This window comes from Pseudorca crassidens, chromosome 1 (genome assembly GCF_039906515.1).
Source record: "Pseudorca crassidens isolate mPseCra1 chromosome 1, mPseCra1.hap1, whole genome shotgun sequence".
Classification (NCBI taxonomy): Eukaryota; Metazoa; Chordata; class Mammalia; order Artiodactyla; family Delphinidae; genus Pseudorca; species Pseudorca crassidens.
This window is the reverse complement of record NC_090296.1, coordinates 121,205,828-121,229,973: the sequence shown is the minus strand read 5'-3', so window position 1 is coordinate 121,229,973 and position 24,146 is coordinate 121,205,828. Positions and strand designations below refer to the sequence as shown.

Here is a 24,146-nt window from a genome sequence, read left to right as displayed (position 1 = left end):
GAAGAAAAAGTGAAGGTCCTGTTCTTATTATATTACACCTATAAATAGAACAATAAGATCAGTAAGTGGAACTTAATCCTGAAGAAAAGCTTTGTTTTCAAATGTGTGCCCTTAGTAAATTGAATATTATTTTTTTAACATCTTTATTGGAGTATAATTGCTTTACAATGGTGTGTTAGTTTCTGCTGTATAACAAAGTGAATCAGCTATAGATATACATATATCCCCATATCCCCTCCCTCTTGCATCTCCCTCCCACCCTCCCTATCCCACCCCTCTAGGTGGACGCAAAGCACCGAGCTGATCTCCCTGTGCTATGCAGCTCCTTCCCACTAGCTATCTATTTTACATTTGGTAGTGTATATATGTGCATGCCACTCTCTCACTTCGTCTCAGCTTACCCTTCCCCCTCTCTGTGTCCTCAAGTCCATTCTCTACGTCTGCATCTTTATTCCTGTCCTAACCCTAGGTTCTTCAGAACCTTTTTTTTTTTTTTTCTTAGATTCCATATATATGTGTTAGCATACGGTATTTGTCTTTCTCTTTCTGACTTACTTCAATCTGTATGACAGACTCTGGGTCCATCCACCTCACTACAAATGACTCAATTTCGTTTCTTTTATGGCTGAGTAATATTCCATTGTATATATGTGCCACATCTTCTTTATCCATTCATCTGTCGATGGACACATACATTGCTTCCATGTCCTGGCGATTGTAAATAGAGCTGCAGTGAACATTGTGGTACACGACTCTTTTTGAATTATGGTTTTCTCAGGGTATATGCCCAGTAGTGAATATTAATTTTAAAAAGGCAACTATAAATAGTATTTTTGTGGGCACAACCTCCCCCCACCCCCACACACACCAAAAAAGCTTCATTGATGGGACTCACCTCCTCCAGAGACCACCATGTCACTCTCAGGCAACTCCCACTGTTGGAAAGATGTCTTTCTTTCTACCTGAAATCCTTGGGTGGTGTAGACTGTACAAGCTTTTAGAGGTAGACTGCCAAGTTACTTTACTCCTTGGAGACTTAGTTTTCTTAACCACAAAATGGGAATAAAAAGAACCTACCTCAAAGGTTTGTTTAAAGATTCAATCAGATGGTATATGTAAAGTGCATGTGTGTGTATGTATATGTAAAGTGCTTAGCACAGAAACTGCAGCAGTTGGAGTAGAAGCAGATAGAAGTAGCAGTAAAGTTATTACTGTTGCTGGTGGTGTTATGCTCTGAACCAGTTCCCAGAGGTGCCAGGCCCTGGCACTGGGAGAAGCATGAGAAAACCAAACTGAATCAGCTACTGGTGGTAGGACCCTGACTCCTGTCCTGTCTGCATGGCTGTTCCCTCCCTGGCCCAAAGCTTCTGACAGTTGTTTGGTGTTGCCAGGCGGTGGTTGAAAGATGCAGAGCTTTGCAGAGAGAACTGCGTTCAGAACCCAGCTCTGCCCTTCCTCCTGGGTGGTTTGGAAAAGATGCCCAGACTCTCCAAACCTCTGTTCCTTCGCCCACCCATGGTAAGGAGCTGAGGATAATGAACCCATTGGATAGATCTGAGTCTTAAACGAGGCCCTGTGTAGTATCCAGCTCAGCTCCTAGCATGTGGCAGGCTTGTGCCCATACACATTGCTTATCTTGCATCTCCACTGTGTAAGTGTTTTTTGTTTTGTTTTGTTTTGTTTTTTGTTTTTTTTTGTGGTACGTGGGCCTCTCACTGTTGTGGCCTCTCCCGTTGTGGAGCACAGGCTCCGGACGTGCAGGCCCAGCGGCCATGGCTCACAGGCCCAGCCACTCCACGGCATGTGGGATCTTCCTGGACCGGGGCATGAACCCGTGTCCCCTGCATCGGCAGGCGGACTCTCAACCACTGTGCCACCAGGGAAGCCCCCACTGTGTAAATTTTATTCCAAAGTGGATTCTTTTGCTCCTGGTAATCCAGTTGTCTACGCTGACCCAGGTTATCCGGTTATCTTGTCTACCCCGACTCAACTGAGGAGCAGGGGGCCTAGGTTCTAGTCCTGGGCCATGACCCTTAGGTCAAACCTGTTCTCCCCGGGACTCAGTTTTCTCATCTCTAGATTGGGTGTGACAATCCCCATTCTGCCCCAACTGGACCCACACAGCTCAGATGGCCTATGGATGTGGAGGGCTTAGTTCTGGGGGGTGGTTTGGCCTGACAGACCTAGGAGATCTGTGGGCAGAGCAGGATTCTCTGGGCCCTTCTCACTCTGACAGGAAGTTGGACTCTTGTGCTTCTGAGAGCTGATAATTGGCTTCCATTCTGGCCAGGCCTGAGGGCAACCACTTGCAGGCCTGTGTTCTGGGTCACCCATTCATCAGCCTGGTGCTCACTCCTTCAGAGAAAAAGCAGAAGGGGAACTCCTGGGCATCAGTGCCATCCTGCCTCTGCCTGAATCCCCCCTCAGCCACTGGTGGCTCCCCTGCTGCTGAACTCTGATGCCTGGGGGGTCTGTTCCTTAGCACTGGCATGGGCGGCCTCCCCTGGAGTTTTGCATGCCTGCCTTTGGGCCTTAACACCTCAATCAGCCATGCCCAGGCTCACTGCAGCAGCAGCAGCCATGTCCTTCAAAGTCAACTCAAGCCCTTCCCTTCCTCCAGGAAGCCCTCCTGGCTCTTCCAGCCCACAGCACCCTCTCCCTTCCTGGAGAGTCTGAGCCCCGCCCTCTGCCCCCGCTCACACTGTGTCTGCCCTGGCCTCTCACTGTTCTTCGGGAGGCTCTGTCACCTCATCAACACTCTAGATGAGAGCCTGAAAAGGGAAGGCCCAGAACACCTCCTTCTCTACCTCCCTGACAGCCCTACCCTGGGATGGGCCCAGAGGGGTTCTGAGGCTGCTGGCTGGTCGGGGGATATGAAGTGGGGCATCGGATGAGGGGCAGGGGCCAGGTCCTGGCTATGCTCCTCCAAGTGTAGGCTACACAAAGGGTCATGATCCCGCACAATGAGGCCCGAAGCTCCCTGGGGACCACTCTCTGGTCTCAGTAATGAAAACATCTCCCACGTATGGAGGGCCTCATGGATTCAGAAGGTCTTTTTCATCCCTGCAGGCATTGGCAGAGTGGGCTTGATTACCTCATACCTGTAAAAGAGATATCCAGGTATGCAAAAGAAGAGTCGGACGTCCCAAGCGTGCAGAGGTACCAAGGCAATGATCCCAGCTAGAACCTCAGGTTTCAACTTCCAGCCTCTTAATCTCTGTCTCTGACTTTCATGGAGGGGAGGTGGCAGGTGGTGTGGGAACAGCAGTGAGTGAGCACCTACCTGCAGCCTTTCCGTGCTTCCTTCAAGCCTGCTGTGCTGGAGAGGGGGCAGACAAGGAAGGAGGCGGAGCACAGAAGCAAAGCTAGAGACTCTGCCTTGGATCAGCCCCCATCACCTGTGATGGACATGATGGATGGTATCTGAAAGCCGTGGGGGCAGGGTGGATGTGAGTGTAGGCCTGGGGTTCCTCCATCCTGCTGCCGCAGCCCCAGACACAGAGACCCTGTGAACTCCTGTCCCGTGCTCCTTCCTGGTATCCCAGGGAGCATCTGATCTGAGCATCTCTGGAGCTTCCCCAGCTCCAAAAATGAGCCTGGAGGTGAGGCTGGAGAAAACAATGATATTGGCTAGAGGCTACAATCTAGCTCAGAGACCTTTACCTCCCTTCGTCTACTGTATCTCAGGAAGCTTTGCTCTCTAAAATATTATCCTTGTTTTCAGTAAGCTGGCGTGGAAAGGTCTTCCCCTCTCTGGATAATTTTGCCCTGGTCCATTTTCTTCCTTTCTCCTCTTTTCACCTGACTCTAGTGGGGAAAATACAGCCTGTCAACATTCCTTCCTACTGGCCCAGCAGCAGCTGCCAGGAGAGGAGCTCACACGTGTGTGTGTGTGTGTGTGTGTGTTTCCTGAAGATGCTCCCCTGTCAGACAGGCAGGGACCCAGCCTTGCCCAGCAGAGCTTGCAGGAGAGATGACTCCCAATACCAAGCCCACTGGCAGGCTCAGGAAGTGGAGGATGCTGGCAGTCACAAGAAGCCACGCCAACGCAGTAGCCACCATCCAAAGCCTTGGCCGGGGCTGCCAGCGGGCGGGAGGCTCTGAGGCTGAACTCAGGGCGAGTGAGGAATGGTGGGAAGAGCCATGCCAGAGCTGGCAGCCAGAGGACTAGACACATGGGCAAATGTCACAGATGCTCAGCACTGGCAGGGAGTGTGGAGAAGGGTCAGCACAACCCCTCATTATACATCTGGGAAATCTGAGGCTCAGAGGGGTCAGGGCTCGGCCAAGTGTCGCAGAGCAAGGTAAGGACTGAAAATAGGTCTTTGGGTTTTGTGTGTTTGTTTTTCCTTTTTTAGTTTTATTGGAGTATAGTTGACTTACAATGTTGTGTTTAATTTCTGCTATACAGCCAAGTGACTCAGTTATATATACATATATATACTCTTTTCCATAATGGTTTATCACAGGATATTGAATATAGTTCCCTGTGCTGTACAGTAGGACCTCGTTTACCCGTCTTGTATATAATAGTATGCCTCTGCTAATCCCAAACTCCCAACCCTTCCCTCCTCCACCTCCCTCCCCCTTGGCAACCACAAGTCTGTTCTCTGGGTCTGTTTTTGTTTTGTAGTTATGTTCATTTGCATCATATTTTAGATTCCACATATAAGTAATATCATATGGTATTTGTCTTTCTCTTTCTGACTCACTTCGCTTAGTATGATAATCTCTAGGTCCATCCATGTTGCTGCAAATGGCATTATTTCATTCTTTTTAATGGCTGAGTAATAGTCCATTGTATATATATACCTCATCTTCTTTATCCATTCATCCATCGATGGACATTTAGGTTGTTTCCATGTCTTGGCTATCGTAAATAGTGCTGCTATGAACATAGGGGTGCATGTATTTTTTCCAATTATAGTTTTGTCTGGGTATATGCCCAGGAGTGGGATGGCTGGATCATCTGGCAACTCTGTTTTTAGTTTTTTGAGGAACTCTAATACTGTTTTCCATAGTGGCTGCACCAGTTTACATTCCCACCAACAGTGTAGGGAGGGTTCCTTTTCCTCCACACCCTCTTCAGCATTTATTATTTGCAGACTTTTTAATGATGGCCATTCTGACTCAGGTGAGGTGGTACCTCATTGTAGTTTTGATTTGCATTTCTCTAATAATTAGCAGTGATGAGCATTTTTTCATGTGCCTGTTGGCATCTGTATGTCTTCTCTGGAGAAATGTCTGTTTAGCTCCTATTTCTTTAGAGAAATGTCTATTTAGGCCCATTTGAAAATAGGTCTTTGGATTTCAATTTTTTTTACAATGTATCATGTCACATTGTTCTAAAATCAATAGCTGGAAAGTGTATTCATTGCTATTCATTGCCCACTTTCCAGATGCTTCTGGCTATCAGAAGCTGTGCTGAGGCTCTGTGAGATCTAGGAGTACATGAGGTCTGCTCCCTCTGTGGGAGGGAGCTAGCACAGCTAGCTGCTCAGTTATTGAATTGAACAGGAGGTAGCACAGCCCCGTGGATTAATAACTGTGAAGGAGAATGTGCCACAGTAAAGCTAAGGCAGACCACAGTGGGACATGGGGAGGGGCAGAGGGAGAAAGGAGGGAATATTACTTACTTATACCTTACGTCGTTCCCAAAAGGTTTAGGGTGGCTATGAGGCTGTGTGTCCATAAAGGTTTCTAGGGCATGACCTGACCTTGAAGTAAAAGCAGGATTCAAAGAGGACAAGACAGAGACAGGCATTCCAGGAGGAGGGAACAGGTTGTACAGAGATACAGAACATGTGTGAGGCCTCACGAAGCCCAGGATGGCTGGAAAGGAGGGTGTGGTGAGAAATGCTGAAGGAAAGGGGAACTCTGTTCAGACTCCCTAATTACCAGCCCACTGTGGGCACCATTGTGGATAAGCCCATCTCCCCAGAGGCTGATCTCTTTAGCCTTAGTCGGTGTATTGTCTCAATAATGCTGTGTAACAAACTCCCTGAATTCAGTGGCTTGAAATAATAAGCATTTAATTTACTCTTCTGTGGGTCAGCTGGGTGGCTGGGCTCTGCTGGGTGGCTCTTCAGGTCTCATTTGGGCTCACTCACATCTCTGGAGGTTGGCTGGCCATTGGCTGCCCTAGGCTAGCCTTGGCTGGGGTGACTAAGATGACTTGGCTCTGTTGCACAGGTCTCTCATCCTCCAGCAGGCTAGCGTGGACATGTTCTCATTGCTGATGGCAGAGCAGGAGAAGGCAGGTTCTGATGTGAAAGCCCATTTCAAGCCTGCTGGCATCCCATTAGCCAAGGTAAGTCACATGGCTGGGCCCAAAGGGGCAGGATAGGGCAGGGAAGAGCCATGTAGAATCACACAGTAAAGGGCATGGACGCAGGGAGGGTGAAGCATTGGGGAGACGAATGTGACCCACCATAGTCATTTTTCACCCGCCTTGCTTGGCACAAGTGTCCACACCCACATCCCTGGACAGGTGCAGAGCAAGCCTCCAGGACCTAGTTCAAATTCTGCCTTCTCAGGGGAACCCTCCTTGATGACTTAGCTCAACTTCTTGGTCCAGTGAGGGCTCAGGTAGGGGTGTGTGTGTGTGTGTGTGTGTGTGTGTGTGTGTGTGTGTGTGTGTGTGATTACCTCAAGCAGATGGTGGGAACTGGTGAGCAGCTGCCTGTTTCTTTATCATCCCACCACGCTGGGCTGTGAAGCACAGAGGTGAATCACACACATCCCGTGCCCTCCAGGAGGCCCAGTTCTCTGAAGGAGACACTCCTGCCAGCAGTGACAACCCAGCATGACAAGGACCAGGACACAAAGACCACGGGGCGCAAAGAGAGATGAGGGGCAGCGCTGGGCCCAGGCTCGCAGCCAGGAAAGGCTTTCTGAAGAAGGTAAAGCTTAAATGGAGTCTAGACTGAGTACAGGAAGAGGATGGACCAGTGCTTTTAGGCAGGGCTGGGAGAATCTATCCTATGCAGCGGGGATAGCGTGAGCAGAGGCCTAGTGGTGAGAGCAGGTGGGCATATTTGAGGAACGGCCATGGCTGCGTGAAGCTGAAGCCAGGTGGGGCGGTGTTGGGGAGAGTGGGGATAAGCCTGGAGAGGTTGACAGGGGCCATGTCACCGCACCGTGGATGTCAGTGCAGGATGAGGGAGGCCATGAAGCTGAGCTGGAAAGCTGGCTCTGGAGTGGATGGGACAGACTGGAGGCCAGAACATGTGTGACAACTGCCTGAGGGGGAGATGAGGAAGGTCTGATCCGAGCAGAGGTAGTGGGACCAAAGAAGAGGGAGTGGTTTAGAATCTATAGGACTTGGTGACCTGTAAGATGTGGCCCCCAAGGCAGAGACATCTTGGGCCCAGGATTCAGGGGCCAGAGCTGTGGACATGGGGGGTCCCCTGAAGTCTAAGGGTTAGTAGGGCTGGCTCTGAGAGACTGGTTAGAAGTCACGGGACATAGGCTAGGGCAGCTCAGGAGCCAGGGTCCCGCAGAGGTCAGAGTTCTAGACTCCTGGGCTGGGCCTGGGCTGCAGACAGGTTTCTGTGCAGCACCTGCCGGAGGGCCCTGGCCTCCCTCTGGAGCAGCTTGGCACAGCCCGTACTCCCCCGCCTGCTTCTTCTTCAACTGGCACATCCTGACATGACTGCACAGCTGACAAAGAGCAGAGCGATCTTGAAAAAGCCGCAGAAGAAAGGAGGTATCAAAGCACCTTCCCAGACCTGCGCTCTCTCCCCAGCTCCAAAGCCTGCTTCAGACACCCCACTCATGTCACAGGCCTGAGGGGGACCGACTGATCACCAGGGAAGCTCCAGGTCGCATGTCCCTTCCTTGGGAAACTTCAAAGACAGCCCTGACCGACCAACCTCCTGTTTCCCACCAAGAGTGGAGGTCTGAGTAACCCCGGCCGCTGGGAGCCTTTGGTGCCTCCTCCTCTGACCTTTGGCTGACAGCAGCTCAAGAAGCCTCCCTTCTCCCCCTCCACCCCACGGTGTCCTCTCACCCCTGGGCTCCCTTTGAGAGCTTGTCACTACTTGTGCCCGCTGGCCCAGAGAAAGGGCTTCTCCGCTCTACCAGAGCCTGAGTCTGGCTCAGTGTGCCGGTGGCCCAGCCTGCTTTCCCTGAAGAGTTGGGCCTAGCTCTCAACCAGCTGCTAAGGGCGGTGAGGCCCCTGGATCTCAAATTAAGCACTCCTTGGGGGAAGAACCATGCTCTGTTGAAGCCTTTTCTTTCTTTCTTTTATTTATAGGCAGGAGCTGGGTTTTGGAACAAGCCCTGGCTACAGAATCAGGAGACCTGGGTTCCTATCATTTGACTTTGGGAAACCTCTTTGGGCTTCAGTTCCTTCAGCTCTAGAATGGGGCTAATAAGCTTCAGAGCCTGATCTGTGAATCAAATAAGGTAATACATCTGAAAAAGTCTAATAGTGCCTGGCACATAGTAGGTGGTAATTAAAAAAAAAACATTGATTCAGTAGTGTACATAAGAAGTTACCACATACCCCCTATTCCTAGTACATGGGGAAGCCCCAGAAGGGAAGGACCTTGGAGAGGTCACAGGTGGGTCCTGTTAAATATCCCTGCCCCACACCCTGTGACAAAGAACACAGGTCAGGATTATTCCAGCCAACAGGTACCAGGGTAGAAGAGCTCAGTGCTGAGAGCATAGGTCAGGCTTCTAGGGCTGTGGGAACTGGGGCAGGAGATGGTGCTGTGGGCTGGGTGATCAGGAAGGAGGGAAGTGAGCTGGGCCTAGCATTTTGAAAGGCAGCAGGGATGGAGATAAGACATCCTCTTAAACCCAGTGTGGTGCTGGCCAGGGGCCCTTCAGGGGGCCTTCTCCCCTGGAAGGAAGAGGCTATGGTCTATGAACGCTCAATCTCTTGATGGACAAGGGGCATGTCCTACTGGTCTGACCCAGAGAGATCAAACAGTCCTACACTGCAGGCCTTAGGCCAGGTCTCCCTGGGCCCAGGATAGTGAGGCAGCATGGCTTTGGGCCTCTTGGGCATCCTGGAGCATTTGCTGCCACAGACCAACCTGGGAAATGACAGCACTTTTGCTGTTGGAATTGGAAGCCTGGAGCACAGAAACTGCTCATGCACCCGGAGGTGGCTGGAATGTGAATCCGCTTCTTGGCCTTCAGAAGCAAGCCCTGGAGTTCCTGGGCAGGGAGAGCAGAGCTGGTTAAGATGCAGAGAGGGGTGGGGAGAACCAGAGGAAGGCTGAGCACACCCAGGGCTCCTCCAGGGCAGGAGCATGTGCATCGCTTTTTCCCCAGAGCACAGGGGCTGGTACAGTAACGGTGGGAGTGTTTGTCAAATCGGTTTGATAAGAGAGATATAGAGTGAGATACAGTCACAGAGAGGGGGAGACAGACAGACAAAGAAGCCAAGAGATGAAAAGACATGCAGAGTCAAGTAGAAAAACCTAGAGAAATAATGGAAATGGAGAAAGGAGAGAGAGGAGAAATAGAGCAGAGATGGAGAAGGAGAGAGAGAGAAGATCGTGTCTTCAGCAGGTCCCAAAATAGCAGATGCTGGTTCTGGCAGCCTGCCCCGAGATGGCCCCTTAATTGGGGCTGAATTCAGCATTCTCTGAGCCCAGCACAAGTGTCACTGAGGACGGCATGTACTGGGCCAAGGTTGACAGAAAAGGGCCCAGCTGGAGCTGGGATGTACACGGGGTGTGTGGCTTCCTGCCCCAGGCTCCCCAAGCCCTTTCCAGCTCCCGTCATTCACACTCAGCTGGCTCATGGAGCTGCTCTGAGAAGGTGGCTCAGCCCTGGTGAGGTCAGAGCATCTTCTGCTCGCATGAGGAGTGGGGAGAGGGATGGGGCTGAAGGAGCAGGGAGATGGTGGAGGGGAGTGGATGCTTATTGCATCTGGGGAAGAGACAGTGGTTGGAAAGTTGGATACTTGGTGTGTTATTTTAGGGACAAGTTGTACTTTCACAAAACAATCTTAACAGGCTGATTTGTCTGCTCAGGTGCTCTCTTCCAGAAGCCAGCACCCTGTTGTGTGGCCCCAGCAGCCATAATTTCAGGTACCACCCCCTCTCCAACCCATTCCCCTGTTGCTTAGGAAGAAGGGTTGGTCCTGTGTCTTAAGGGAACATAGCCTCTGCTCCAGCCAGGTATAAAAGGAGGTCTGGCTGGATTCCATTTCCTCTTAGGACAAAATGAAAATGCCTGCTATTCCTTGTGCCATGAAGAATTTTCACTGGATGCCAAGAATTTTCCAACAGCATGAAAATCAAGACTAGCATACAGGGAGAGTTGAGTTGATTGACCATCACCCACTTCCCTGCTCTATCACATGGAAAATTCCAAACTTTTCCTAGAGACTTACGCCACATCTGTGCTTGTGATGTTCAGTACTGGGTTAACTGAAAAGTGTTAATTGGCAATTATGTGGAAAGTGCCCCAGACCCAAAAGAAGAAGGGAAGGGAATTCATATTTGTTGAGCACATTTTTATATGCCAGGCACTGTGCTAAACAGGCTTCCTTATGTTGTATCATTTAATCCTCCTGACAGGCCTGTGATGTTCTTATTATCATTTCTGCTTCAGACATGGGAATAGTGACTTGAAGAGATTAGGGAATTTGCCCAAGTTCACGTAGCCAGTTAGTGTGGGAGCTGGAGCCCAAACCCTGATCTTCTTGTGTTCAAAGCCTATTTTACTATACCAGCTGACCCAGAGAACATCAGGGAAGGCCTGCTGCTAGAAGCAAGTCTGGGGACTGTCATAGAAAGTGGAGTGGGCAGTCTTTAGGAGACTGGAGAAAAATTGATATACAAGGCAGCTCTACTCTGCCTTGGTGGGCCTGGTTCTGTGTAGCCAGATGGTGGGCAGGGGTGTCAGCAGGAAGCCTAATTCCATGGGGCCAAGACTTTAGGTTGGGTTCACCTGGAAGCAGACTCTGAGATGACTGATATGCAAAATTTTTTGGGGAGCGGCCTCAGGGCCAATGCTTGTTGGGGAGGAAAGGGAGCAGGACTGGGCAGAGGGAGAGGTTGGGCTGCAAGGCAGTCTCAGTGAAAGCCTCAGCTGATTCTGCAGGAGCCCTGATGCTGGAATGATCCTTCAGAGTTGTCTCGAGTTGGGGTGAGGGAGCTGGGCCTTTATACCTTGTCACTGACTAGTCATTGGGTATCGACTGCCCTGGAAAGGGGAGGTGACCTTGGACAAGGACACTTTCTTCAGTTGAGACAATTCCCATAGAGAATGGACATATGAGAGCTATCAAACAACCACCTCCCTTCAGCTGTGAGAGTGAGTCCTGTAAGGGCCAGTTGGGTGATGCAGCACAGCCTCCATGACAAGTGTTCTCAATGATATAAGTGGGAGAGGTGGCTGGGGAAGACATCCAGCATAATAAAGATCATGGATGAGGATTTCCTAGGAGCAAGGGTCTTACAGCCTATGGGAGAAAGAGAGGGAAGCTGGGCTGAGGAGTTCTGCAAGGCAACTTGAAGTTTGCATATGTCCCCTCTGATACCTGTGCCAACAATGCCACACAGAAAAGGTGCCCAGGATGGGATTCTGGAAGGAAAATTAAAGCTGAGGACAGAATCATTCCCTGGCTAACATGTCATCCAGAAAGAACCTGAGTGCCTAGTCCTGTGTGGAGCTGAAATGAGTAGGAAGATAAGAAGGAGAGAACGGAAGAGACAAGTAAAGGACAAGTTGGTCCTGTCTTAAGGCATTCGCATTCTGGCTGGCTCCCACAGCTTCATATGTGGGAGCAGGCAGAGAGCAGCACACGGTGTGCTCCCAGCCTGTCTTGGATGGTTCTGCCAGATTTTGGGGTAAATTAATTCAGAGAAGGGAGCCAGCAAGGTGGGAAAGTCAAGGAGAGATTCTCAGACCAGAAGAGACTTAGATGAACCTTGAATAAGGGAGAGGAGTCAGGCCAGGCATGCAGGGATCCGCACTCCTGAAATGTCCTCTCACTTCCCTGCTCTGCGAGCTTGGGGGAAGGGAGTCCATACTCACCAGGGCTGGTGCATCTCCAGATTAAGAGGTGACCCAGAAAAGAATCCAGTCCTTTCTTTTTTTTTTTTTTGTGGTACGCGGGCCTCTTACTCTTGTGGCCCCTACCGCTGTAGAGCACAGGTTCTGGATGCGCAGGCCCAGCGGGCATGGCTCACGGGCCCAGCCGCTCCGCGGTATGTGGGATCCTCCCGGACCAGGGCACGAACCCGTGTCCCCTGCATCAGCAGGCGGACTCTCAACCACTGCGCCACCATGGAAGCCCCAATCCTTTCTTTTATCTTTATAAACCCTCTTTGCCTTCCCAGGCACCCTGGCTCTGTCCGTGGTGCTGAATCACGGTGCAATTGTCCAAGCCTCACCTGGGGAGGACGAAGTCTGCAGAGTTTCAGTTTCTCCTGCAAGAAAGAAGCAAGATGAGCCTCTTCATAGAGGGTTTGTGTATGGGGGCTGAAGCCAACACCAGGAGATCTGCCCCTGGTTACCCAGGCCTTAACTTCCCTTCATTGGGCAGAGCAGGACAGGATAAGTAGACCTGTCCAATCTGATGAAGAGAGCACAGGGGCTACCACATCCTTGGTGCCTATGAGTAGAGCATAATGTCGGCCATTTAAAGACGTGTCCTCAAGGGAGCTACTTTTTGATAATGGAACCTTTTGTATCTTGATTGTAGTGGTGGTAGTACAGATTTATACATGTGATAAACTTATAGAACTATACCTATACACATACAAAAAAAAATGAATCCATGCAAAAACAGGTAAAGGCTGAGTAAGATCTGTAATCTAGTTAATTGTATTGTGCTGACGTCAATTTCCTGGTTTTGAACTCACTATAGTTATCCCTACGTTCCCCCATACCACTGAGGGAGCTGAGCGAGGGGTACTTAGGACCTTTTTATACTATTTTTTGCAACTTCTTGAAGTCTATAGTTATTTCAAAATTTAAAAATTAAAAAAGCACATTGTGCCCAATGGCTGGGGCTGCTTACGATCCCCTCATCAGCTGCCTCTTCTTCACCATCTAGATCCTTTGGGGGCCAAGCTCAAGTTTTTCCTTCTCCAGGAAGCTTCCCGATTACCCATGCGCACTTATAGCACTTACGCTGTGAACTCATAGCCAGGGCTCTGTCCTCTGTGGTTTCATGTGTCTGTTTTACCTTCCCAACCATCCTGAGAGTTCCCTGAGGGTGGGGTTTGGGGGTTGGATCTTCTGGGTCTTTCACCTCCTTCTCAGACCCTGAGGATACACAACTGGTGCTCAATTATACCTTGGTGACAGACGGATAAATATCTGCTTCCCACAGGACCTAGGCTTTCCCGAGCCCTTCATTGCCTCCTTTCTTCCACAGCTCCTGTTAAGTCCAGCTTTGTGGCAGCCTGTCTCCAACAAACATATGAGGAACTGAGAGAACATTGAACCTGGAGCCACAAGAACCACTGCATCTTGAACCACTTACTGCATATCCACATCATGACAGTGTTTAACATGTATTGTATCTAATCTAAGCTTCATAACAACCCTGCAAATAGGGAACTGCACCCCCATTTTACACATGAGGACAGACACACTGTTGGAAGGGGCAGAAGTAACAGAATTGAAAACCAAGTTCTGTCTGTTTCCCAGCTTTGCCACCTACAAATCATGTAAACTTGGGCCAATTGCTTAACCTCTCTGCTCTTCGGTTTCCTTATCTGTAAAATGGGAAGAATAATACCTTCATCACAGGGACTTTGTGAGAGGTAATGAAATAACCTTCATAGCATTTGTTTTTCTGTGTATTCCTTGAAGGCAGGGCCAGGCCTGAGGTGTGGTGGATGTTTACTATGTGTTTGCTGAAGTAATTGGTGAATGACTTAATGATTGAAAGAATGAACAAATGCTTGTAAAGTGCTCCCTCAGTTTTGAGCACAGGGTAGGAACTCTCTAAATGTTAGTTCCTTCCTATTTTCCTCTTCATTCCACCCCAGCCCTTTCTGGCATGAATTCCCATCCGACCATTGCCAGAATGGTAGAGAAGTTGCCAGTCCCTTCTGTTCCCAAAGGAAGGAAAATGTACCCCTTGCAGTTTGGGGAGTTTGGGCATGGGAAGGAGGCAAGCCCGGTCTGGTGTTCCCTATGCCCCGGAACTCATTCTCAGGCCCCGGGAAAGGCTGTGCAAACCAGTAACCTGGGTGGTGGCCACTCTGGGGTCTTTTCCAGGGTGCCTAGAGAGTGAGCTCCAAGGGTTGGACCTGCAACCCCAGAGTTCTCCCACAAAGTAACCCTGTACAAATGGGTCAGGGGATCCAGGGAGGACTGTGAAACACCCACCTCTGGGGGAAAAGACAGTAGGGCCTTAGAGCATCTGTGTGCCTGTCCCTCACACTGAATCTTGGAATCCAAGCTTGAGAGGGACCTTGCATATCATTAACGCACACTTCAGAAGGTTGACTCCTGTCCAAGGAACTGGTCCAAAGCTTGACACTACTAAGGATGGGGGACTTACTACTTCCTGGGCATGGCCATTCACTGCTCAAGCTGGTGGGATGGGCAAGAAAGACCATTCCTGAATTTCGGGAATCCAGGGGTGCCTGAGCCAAGCTGAGGGAGCAGTGGCTGCATAGTTGAAGGCTCCATGGCCAACTCTTTTCACTGTGATGCCTGGGACAGAATCTTGCATTTGCCTGGAGGGTTCAGGCTGATAGGTAAACCCCTTGGAGAGGGGTAAAGCAGCTACAGAATTCACACTAAAGTGTAAATGATTGACAGGCTAGGTTCTTCCCTGCCTGATCCAGGCCTGGCCTGCTGGTCCCAAACAGAACTCTGAGAGGCCATTCCATGCTGTTCTTGCTTCCAAGGCTATTTGACCAGATGGATAGACAGCACATCCCTAATGCTCCCTCTCCCCTTGGCTACAATATCCCACTTCCCTTTTGGCCCCAGGAGTCCACTTTGGTATAGGATTACTGGGTTTAATCAATATGTCCCTGGTTTGACATAATTCCCCTCATTCTGGCTCAGTTGTGCAGCCTCCATTCCTTCTGCCTCTTCCTAACTTCAGGGCTTGAAAAGAATTCCTGACACTTACAAGGCGCTTCTCATAAAACATCCCCCATGGTTCAACATGTATGGATTTATAGTCCCATTTTAAGGGTGAGGAATCGAAGCCTGTGGAGGTGATGGTAAAGGGACTTGCCTAAGGTCACACAGGGCGACCCCTACAGGGCTGACTCTAAATCCCAGGGCTCCTAGTTTTTGCTCCTGCACTTGGCTCAGGGTTCGTGTCCCCACCAACCTTTCAGTCTGCCGGCAAGCACCAACTGCAGTGGTTTTACCTTTTTTTACAACTGCCAGCAAACACCATCCTTTACCTCCAGTTCTTCCAGCTTGGACATGAGTGCCTGCTCTCTGGAAGAAACAGGGCTTTGTCTTCAGGAAGCTCATGTTCGGGTGGATAGACAAGAGTGTGACCCAGGGAGCAAGGAGATGCGGCAAGGAGGGTACAGGCTGAAGGGGTCAGAGCATGGAGACCAAAGAGGGCTGGGAGATCCCCGAGGCCTTCCTGGAAGAGAGCGCTTGAGGGCTTGCGGCCCACTGTGTGGGCAGGGCAGCTTCTTGAGAGGAGTGTCAGCGAGGTGATGGGCTCCTTTTGGGGACAGAGGCTGGAGAGTCAGTGAGGATTCTGTATAAATCCTCCCCACCTGCAGATATTTGCTCTTGCCATCGCACAACTCCTTACTCAGCAGAGTCCTCCAGATACCCAGAGCCCCTGCTCAAGCTTGGTGCTTCCATCCCCAGAGACCAAATGCCCTTCCCAGGTCCACAAGCTGCCCCCACAGCTACTATTAAAGATAGGCCTCCAGAGGGAGTCTGGATCCCATCCTCATTCTTTCCCCTCCTTCCCCCACCCCTCCTACCCCCCCCCACCCCCAGCATGGAGCATGTTCTAACGGCAGCAGCATCCTGACTCAAAGACTCCCCAGAAGTCCCCAATGGCCTTGATGAGACGTGATAAGCTGGACTGTGGGAGCAGGGCTAGTTTGCACCAGTCACACTCCAACCTTGCCTCTAGTAGAGGTCAATATTTTCTTCTAAAATGTGTGGTGGAAGGAAGCCTTAGGCTGGGCCCAAAATGAAGTGCAATCTCTGGATAGACAGGGCTTAGTTATAGGAGTTAGTGGTTAGAGGGTGTCCCAAACAGTGACACAAACACGGTCTTTCTCTTTGGTTTTGGGAAGCAGGAAAGGACACACAGCCTTATCCACGTGGCTTTATTGTGTGTCCTCCTCTTCCCTGAGGACCCAGCCCTGAGCCAGGTGCTTCTATGGGGGAAGCAGAGGAGGCAGAGCCCTCCCACCAAGGAACTGCCGGCTCTGGAGGCCGGATCAGCCTCACACAGAGCACAGTTCCCAAGCACATTAGTTTCCTATGGCTGCCATGATAAATGACCACAGATTCGGTGGCCTGAAACAACACAAATTAATTTTCTTACAGTTCTGGAGACCAGAAATCTGGCTCAGGTTCAATGGCTAAAATCAACGTGTCGACAGGGCTGTATTCCCTTCTGGAGGCTCTAGGGGAGACTCTGCTTCCTTGCCTTCTCCAGCTTCTAGAAGCTGTCTGCATTCCTTGCCTCTTGGCCCCTTCCTCCATCTTCAAAGCCAGAAATGCTGGTTGTGTCTTTCTAATGCAGCACTCTGATATTGACTCGCTTGCCTCCTGCTTCTACTTTTAAAGACCATTGTGATTACTTTGGGCCAACCTGGAAAATCTAGGATAATCTCCCTATTTTAAGGTCAGCTGATTAACAAACTTGATTACATCTGCAACTTCAATTCCCCTTTGCCATATAATATAACAGATTCACAGGTTCCAGGGATTAAGATGTGCACCTCTTCGTGGGGGTTGAGGGGATTATTCTGCCTAGCACACCAAGTAAAGACATGGTAGTACACCCAGCCTCTACCAGTGGGGCTCAGCAACACCTCTGGAGCTTTTTAGAAGTGCAAATTCTTAGTTTCTACCCCCAGAGTTATTGAATCAGAAATTCTTGTGGTATGGCCCAGCAATCTATGATCTAATAATCCCTCTAGATGATTCTGAGGTACTCTAAAACATTAAGAACCATGGTTCTAGGGCACTGTACTTATCTGCTCGGTTCCAGTTGGGTCACAGGCATGTCTAAGTTTGGGCTCATGGGCAGGGAGGATGATGGAGCACAGCTCCAAGGTTTCGTGGCCCAGGCCCGGAAAAGGTACATAGCACATTTGCTATTGGTGAGAATTTGGTCCACAACTGCACTTAGTTGTACGGAGCTTGGGAAATGTAGTCCCAAGCTGAGAGCCGCGTGGCTAACTACGACTCTATCATTATGGAAGATGGATTTTGGTATAGAACTAGCAATCCCCACTATAAATCCTTAGTTCTCTTCCATCTCATAGGAACCATGAGATCTGTCCAGATCACAGGCCTCATCTGATAAGCTAAATACACCCCAGAGGTATATCCTCATCTATTCCAACTCAACCATAGCTTCAATTACCTGGACATCCTGATGACAATCATGAGGTCATTGTCCAATCTGGAATGAGGGTGAGCCTAGAGGAGAGAGGAGAGAATGGCTTTGCAATGTTTTGGCCTGCCTAAGTTTGAGTAGACAAAAGTTGGGCTTGAGGGGCCATATTGGACACACTTACTTTGATTTTCCCCCTTGGAATCCATAAAACACTGGAGGTTTTCAAGATATCCTAAGGACAGCAGGATGGGGAACACACTAGTTACTGCCCCTCCTCCTCCACCAATATCGTCAGCGCCAATATTTATATTGAGGGCTCACCAGGTCCCAATCCCTGAGTTGTATGCTTAATGAGAAAGTGACACCAGTTGCTGAAGATTCAAGAAATGCTCAAAGCTTTAGGGGGTAAAATGGGGACATAGCTGTCCATCCACCTCTCTCTCCCACCACATTGTTCCAGGAGCTTCTTAGGGTAAGGTGATAGGCCTCTATCTTTATACTGGGCACAGCCTAGGGACAGAGGACAGAGACCCTCCCCCGCTTGGGTTCAGAAGCCCAGTGAATGTGTCTCCCGGTTCTCTCTCCTCAGTCACATCGAGCTCCTCCATTCAGATGTTCTGACCTTGTCACAGGTGTCTGGATATTCACTGTCAGATGGCCTGTGTTTTTTCACCTTCTGGCCAGTGCTGGCTGAGCTTCCTATAGAAACACTGTCCTGAGCTGAGCTGTCCTGAGCTTGGCACCGGGCCATGACTTCTGCAGAGGAGCTCTAAAGAATGTGCCTACATTTTCTGTGGCTGTCGGAGAAGCTGACGCCCGTTGGGCAGCTCAATGTACCCTAAGTGATGGCTCCCATGATAAATTCTGCTTAGAATTTAGTGTCAGGGATGTGTTTATGTCTCCTGAAAAACTGGCCTTCTGTCCTGGCAGGGAGAACACTGTATCCTTTTGGTTCCGCTTTGGTCTGAGCTGCCAGCACCCTTGGAACTGAATTTAATGATTAATTGTGGCAAGCACAATATTTCCAGCATAGGATGTAGTTCTCACTTTCTTTCCCATTCGCCAGAGTTTCTCAGAGAGAGGGCTGTAGATGCCTGGAGCAGAATCAACTTGCTAAAGCACAGCTTACTGGTCAGATCTCAGCATCCTGGCGAGGCATGGGGGCAGGAGGGACGTGTCTTCTGCATCCCAAGTCAATTCTTATGTAAACTGAAGACTTGGACTCGCTGCTGTGAGTCACGTTGATCTTTTATCTCAAACATCCTCTGATGAAGGTATGTTCTCCTTCAAACCACTTCAAAATGTGTTTGGCTGTAGGAAGATTTTGAATTATATGAAGTCAGCAATGGAATACTATGTAGCTGTGAAAATGAATGAAGGGGCTTATTAAGAAATAAAAAGATCAAGGTATTTCATTAGGTGAAAAAAGAAAGGAGCAGAATAGCATGGATAGGATACTAACTTTTGTGAAAAATGGGGGAGAAATGTGAAGGCATATTTGGTTTTGCTTGTGATAGGCATAAAGAAACTCCGGAAGACTTCATAAGAAATTAGTAGCAGTTTGGGGGGGTGCGGATAGGAGCTGGTTGGATCTTAGGAATGAAAGGAAATCTTTCACTACATGCCTTTAATGCTTTCTCCTTTCCAAACCACGTGATGATATTTCATATTCAAAAAAATTTTTTTAATCTGTATATCTGATCAAAAGACACTGCTGTGTCACAACCATGTTACCTGTTTTATTAAGACGTGTGTTTCCTCTGTGTGAATGCTTACCTCATACAACTCCATCCCAGGTCAACTTCCTCTGAAATGGCCCTGGAGCTCACGGCTTTGGACAGAACTAGCTACACCCTGGTGGCAAAGTGGAGTGAGGAGATAAGGGTGAAAATGTTTCCTAGCTTCTCAGAACATTCAGTGTTCAATGTCCACGTTCAAGAACGTTTCTCTATCATTTTTGTCTGTCCAAGGGGGTCTCTTGCTAAGACAGGCTCCTCTGAGGTCATTAAATGTCAATAAGACCATTCAGAATTGGGGGATTGAGGCTTTGGATTCTGACCTTGGTGGGCATCTGGATCAACACCGGGACTATTTGTGGTCTGGCAAAATGTGGTTTGAAATAAGTAGTTTGTGGGAAGCAGGATGGCAGGTTCAAGGCAGGCATAAATCAGAGGAGAATGCAAAGAGAGACAGAGACAGAGAGAGAAAAAGAGAGGAACGAGATGGGGGGAAACCAGCACTGAAGCCCCAGCACCACCCTCCTGAAAAAGAACAGCTCCCTTTGGGATCCTCCCAAGATGAGGGGTGACTAAGCATTATCTTCACAGCCCCAGCCTGGATCCTTGACCTAACATCTCTCCAGAACCCTGGAATGCCTACCTTTTGCCAGACTTTGCCTTAAATGAGCTGAGGCCTCCAGGCCATGTGCTTACCCAGTTTTCGCGTGGGGAGAAGCATTAAAGTTCATCCAATCATCCGAAGAAGGTGAGAGTGTGGAGAGTGACTTCTCCAAGGCTACACAGCTTGGACCTAGAGTTGCCATTGTTCCCCTGGAGCCAACAGGGGTGAAGGGATGGGGTTCCCCTGAGATGCCAATATCCCCAGGGGACCCAGCAGGCAAATCAGGAAAGGGGCCTTATCTCCTCTTCATCATACAGTTTGTACTCTGGGGATCTGTTCTCCCAGATCAGAGACAGGGGCTGCCCCAACGTGAGGGGCCGATCCATGGAGTTGGGGGGATAATGGAGAAAACACCCCTCAGACAGAGTTGTAAGTAGGCAGACACACGTTCTTGGGTCATTAGGAATGGCTAGTCAGGGAGACAGAGATGTTTCAGGAAGACCGTCCCTAAAAGGGAGAGAGAGTGGCATAAATTATGACTTAACATCCCCCGATAAATCCTAATCTGATATTTCAGTGTTCTAGCCGCAGGCATAAATGCTGGGCCTCTGATGGATGGATGGATGGTGTGCTTGAAATGATGGAGTGCGCCTCCTGCATCTCTCCAGTCTCTTGGATGATGCCGGCCCTGTTTCATGCTCAGTATCTATAACAAGGACGTGTCCTGTAATGAAAGATGGTCCAGGGATGGCAAGATCAACCTGTCTCCACTACATCTTTGGCAGTGGAGGACTGCTGGGTTGGCCTTGGGGCCAGAGGAGCTCATGGTCCATTTCATAGTGGAAGGAGTGGGCCTGGGGCACTGGCCCCCTCTCCCACCACGTGCATCTCACCACTCTGTGGCCATGGTCGGGGGGTGGAGTGATTTTGATCCCTCACCATCGGCATAGCAGAGGGGGGACATTTATTTCAATCTCTCTGGTTTCATTTTCTGTGGCTACAGGAGGGTGTCAGGACTTAGGGAACCTGTTCCATAGACCCAAGAGTAAGAGGCCTGAGTAGTTGGCCGTTAGGATCTGGAACTGACCTGGCGATGGATCTATCCACATGGGGAAAATAATGCATCCCTGGGCACAGGCTCTTCTCACAGAGAAACATTTGAGCCCCTTGGACTGGATGGGATCTCCCAAGAGTTCTACACTCCCCACCCCAGACATTGTTCTGTGCTGAAGTTCAGAAAAACTCTTTCTGAATATTCTTTCCCATCTCTACACGTTTACCTATACACTGAGACACCCAGGATGCATTCCCATCCTCTAACCTTTCAAGTCATTCTTCCTTGTCCTGCAAAGGTCAGGTTCATGCTCTGCCTCATCTAAGAAGCCTGTATTGATGACTCTGGCCTGCATGGAATTCTTCCTCCTCCCAGTCTCTGTGCACTCACCATGTGAACCCCCTGTCACTTTGGGTTACGACTTAAGTCACTTATAGCTGATTGCTTCATAGGTTTCAATTCCTAACAAAACTATAAACCTCTTAAGCTCCACAGTGGGCCCCCGTCCAACCCAGGCCTCACACAGAGTAGATGTTCAATAAATGGGAACTGAATGACTGCCTTGAATTGGAGGACAAGTCTCTTCTCTCCCACCAGCCTGGGAGGTCACCAAGCATAAAGAAGCCACCTTCTCTGCCAGCCTGTTGCCCGTCACAGAGCACTGACAAGGATACAGGGAGAATGGGGGCCAATAAAGCTGGCCAGTTCAGTCCCACAAAACAAAGGCTAAGCTGGCTTTCTCAGCAGTGCTTGGCAAAGCAAGCCTGTTCCAGATGTTGGTGCTGAGCCCTTGACTCTAACATGAATCTCCCCCTGGATCCCAGACACCCCACCCTCCATGAAGGCCTAAACAGGCTCTCCCCACCCAGGGCCCCTGGGCTTCTGTCCATCAGAGCCTCTGGAAAGCCCAGGGCCAGGCGGCCTGTTGCTTCCTCTGGGTTTGGGGAGTGGAACCCACACCCGCTCTATTCCTGGTCTAACCGAGGGGCAATGCCAAAAGGGAAAAAGGGGTCACTCGGGGATGTTACGTCCAAGCACTGTGACATCCACCTCCACGGGGCCCGTCTGAGTCCCACTCTCCCAACTCTGGCCTGCAGGAAGGCCTCCGGGAACTGCTACCTGCTGAGCCGCCTTGCAGTTGTCCTCTTCCCAAATGCCATCTGTGCAGACTCCTCATTCGACAATAAAGCCATTCTTATTCCCACAGATCTTGGAGAGGTCAGGTTGTCCAGGCCCCTGTGTCCAAGTCTGTCCAGGAGGGAAGTATATGTCCTTGGGGAAAGAAGGTGATGTCACACTTATGCCAATGTTTAGCCACCCTCTTCTCCAGGAAGTTCATCCTTGTATCCAAACCAAAACTCTCAGCGCAGCCGAAGCCCAGTTCGCTCACTGTCCTCCACAGAGCTTGACCCCTATCCTCAAGGACCCCTCGTCGTCTCCTCTTTGCCGGCTGTGCGGCCAAGATGGGGTCATCTGTGACCTCGCTTTAAATCTCAGAGCCTGAGGAACGGCTTTTATCTTCCCCGCCGGTTTTTTCCATCTGTCTTAATTACGTTTTCGATTTTGTCACTTACTGTCATTTCCTATTTCCTTCAGCGGCTGAGCGTGGCCATGAGGACCTGGGTGGGGGGGTGGGTCCCTGCCCTTCCTGGCCGCTCGGTGGTTCCTGGCTCTGTCACTCAGGACTGGCAAATTGCTGGCACCTGCCCTGGGGCTCGCTGCAGGGCAGGATGAATAAATCACCACCCTTACCCTCCACCCCAACTAAACAGCCTTGGCTGTGGCCCAAGTCTCTGATCCAGGACGGCCCTGCTGCCAATTCCTCCAGCCAGCTGCCCGCCTGCCGCCTGCCGGTGGGTTTCAGGGTGACCTGGGGCTTGTCTCCAAAGCACTGCAGGAAGCTGTGAGGGCACCAGACTGCCCTGGGCTGGGCACCTGCTCAACTGGCCTCTTGCCTGACTCCATCTCTTTCTGACCCTGTTGTGAGAGGCGAGGCAGCTCACCTTACCCCCTGGCCTGTATGCCCTCTTCTACCAGAGGGGACAAAGGCGCTAAACCACAAGTTTGGGGGAAGAGTAAAGAGAGGGTCCAAAAGTAAAATGGTTTTAAAGGTTAAGAATGATGTAAATGAAGAAATTACACTTATACTCTGATAGCCTTTAATTATGGTTTATTATCTGGGAAATTAATGAAATTGAGCTCATACCCAGGGGGGTCAGTTAGTTCAACACTCTTTCCCCATCAAAATCTAAGTCCAGACTCCAGTCCCAGACAGGTCCTAGACTGAGCTGTGGTCCTTCCTTGTCGCAGGCTAAGCTATGACCCTGGTCCCAGGCTGAGTCCAACCCTAGTCACAGATTGGTCCCTGTCCCAGTCTAATTTCTGACCCTGGCCCTGGACTATGCCTCTACGCTGGACAGTCCTGGCCTGGTCTCTAAATGGGCCCTGACCCTGGCCAGCTGGGGCTTATCCGGCATCTAAACACATACTCTTCCCAAAGCTGGGTGAAGAGAGGATGGCTGATTGGGTGTGGTACCACCCCAGGGCTTGGCACGCAGGTTCACGTGACTCTCCTTGTTCCCAGGCTGCAGGCCTACTAGAGGCACCCCCGTGTGAAGGGTGAATGCTGTGTGCCTTCCTGAGGAGGAGCCGCAGGGTGGGGAGGGGGGAGCCAGTCCCAGGCACCAGTTCATGACCTGGACCCCATCGCTGGAGTGCCCATCCATTGCCATCCTGTCTTCAGAGTCTTGAAGCTAATATCTCAGAGACACAGGTCCATCCCTTTGGAGCCACACCTAGCCCCTTGCCCTGCACACCTCCCAGGCCACCATCTGGTCTCCATCCAGCTGCGGGTTAAAAGTCAGCCTCCCCAGTTAACCGTAGGCACCACGCCTCTCTCCTCCTGCCCCTCACGCTCTCAGGATGGCTCGCCGCTTGGTGCGGCCCTGGGAAAGGGAGGGAGAAGTGGCCTCCATTGGAAAGCCTTTTTCTAGCTCTCCATCTCGAGCTCTACCTCCTCCAAGAAGTCTTCCCCCCTGTCCCTATCCCCTCCGAGCGCCCCAGAACTTCCCTCCGCATGGCCTCAATGGCCCACGTTTGGCGCTGGCTGCCACAGCCCTGAATACTGCTTTGTCTGCCCATGGCTATCGCCACACTCGTAATGGCCAGGTTTGAACTGATACTCCAGTAACGTCAACACCACACATTCTGGAAGTGATACCTCTTGAGGCCTCATTTTATACTTCATGGTGC

At 50.3% G+C, this 24,146-nt stretch overlaps 1 long non-coding RNA gene across 1 annotated transcript in view; it reads left to right on the top strand.

Moving 5' to 3' along the window:
• LOC137232030 (uncharacterized) overlaps positions 1–20,452 on the top strand; it is a 78,164-nt gene extending 57,712 nt beyond the window's left edge. The window contains exons 4-6 of the long non-coding RNA XR_010946848.1: positions 6,193–6,310; positions 6,756–8,409; positions 13,355–20,452. This is a non-coding gene — a long non-coding RNA (uncharacterized lncRNA). The remainder of the gene's footprint in view (positions 1–6,192; positions 6,311–6,755; positions 8,410–13,354) is intronic.
• Positions 20,453–24,146: the final 3,694 nt, after the last annotated feature.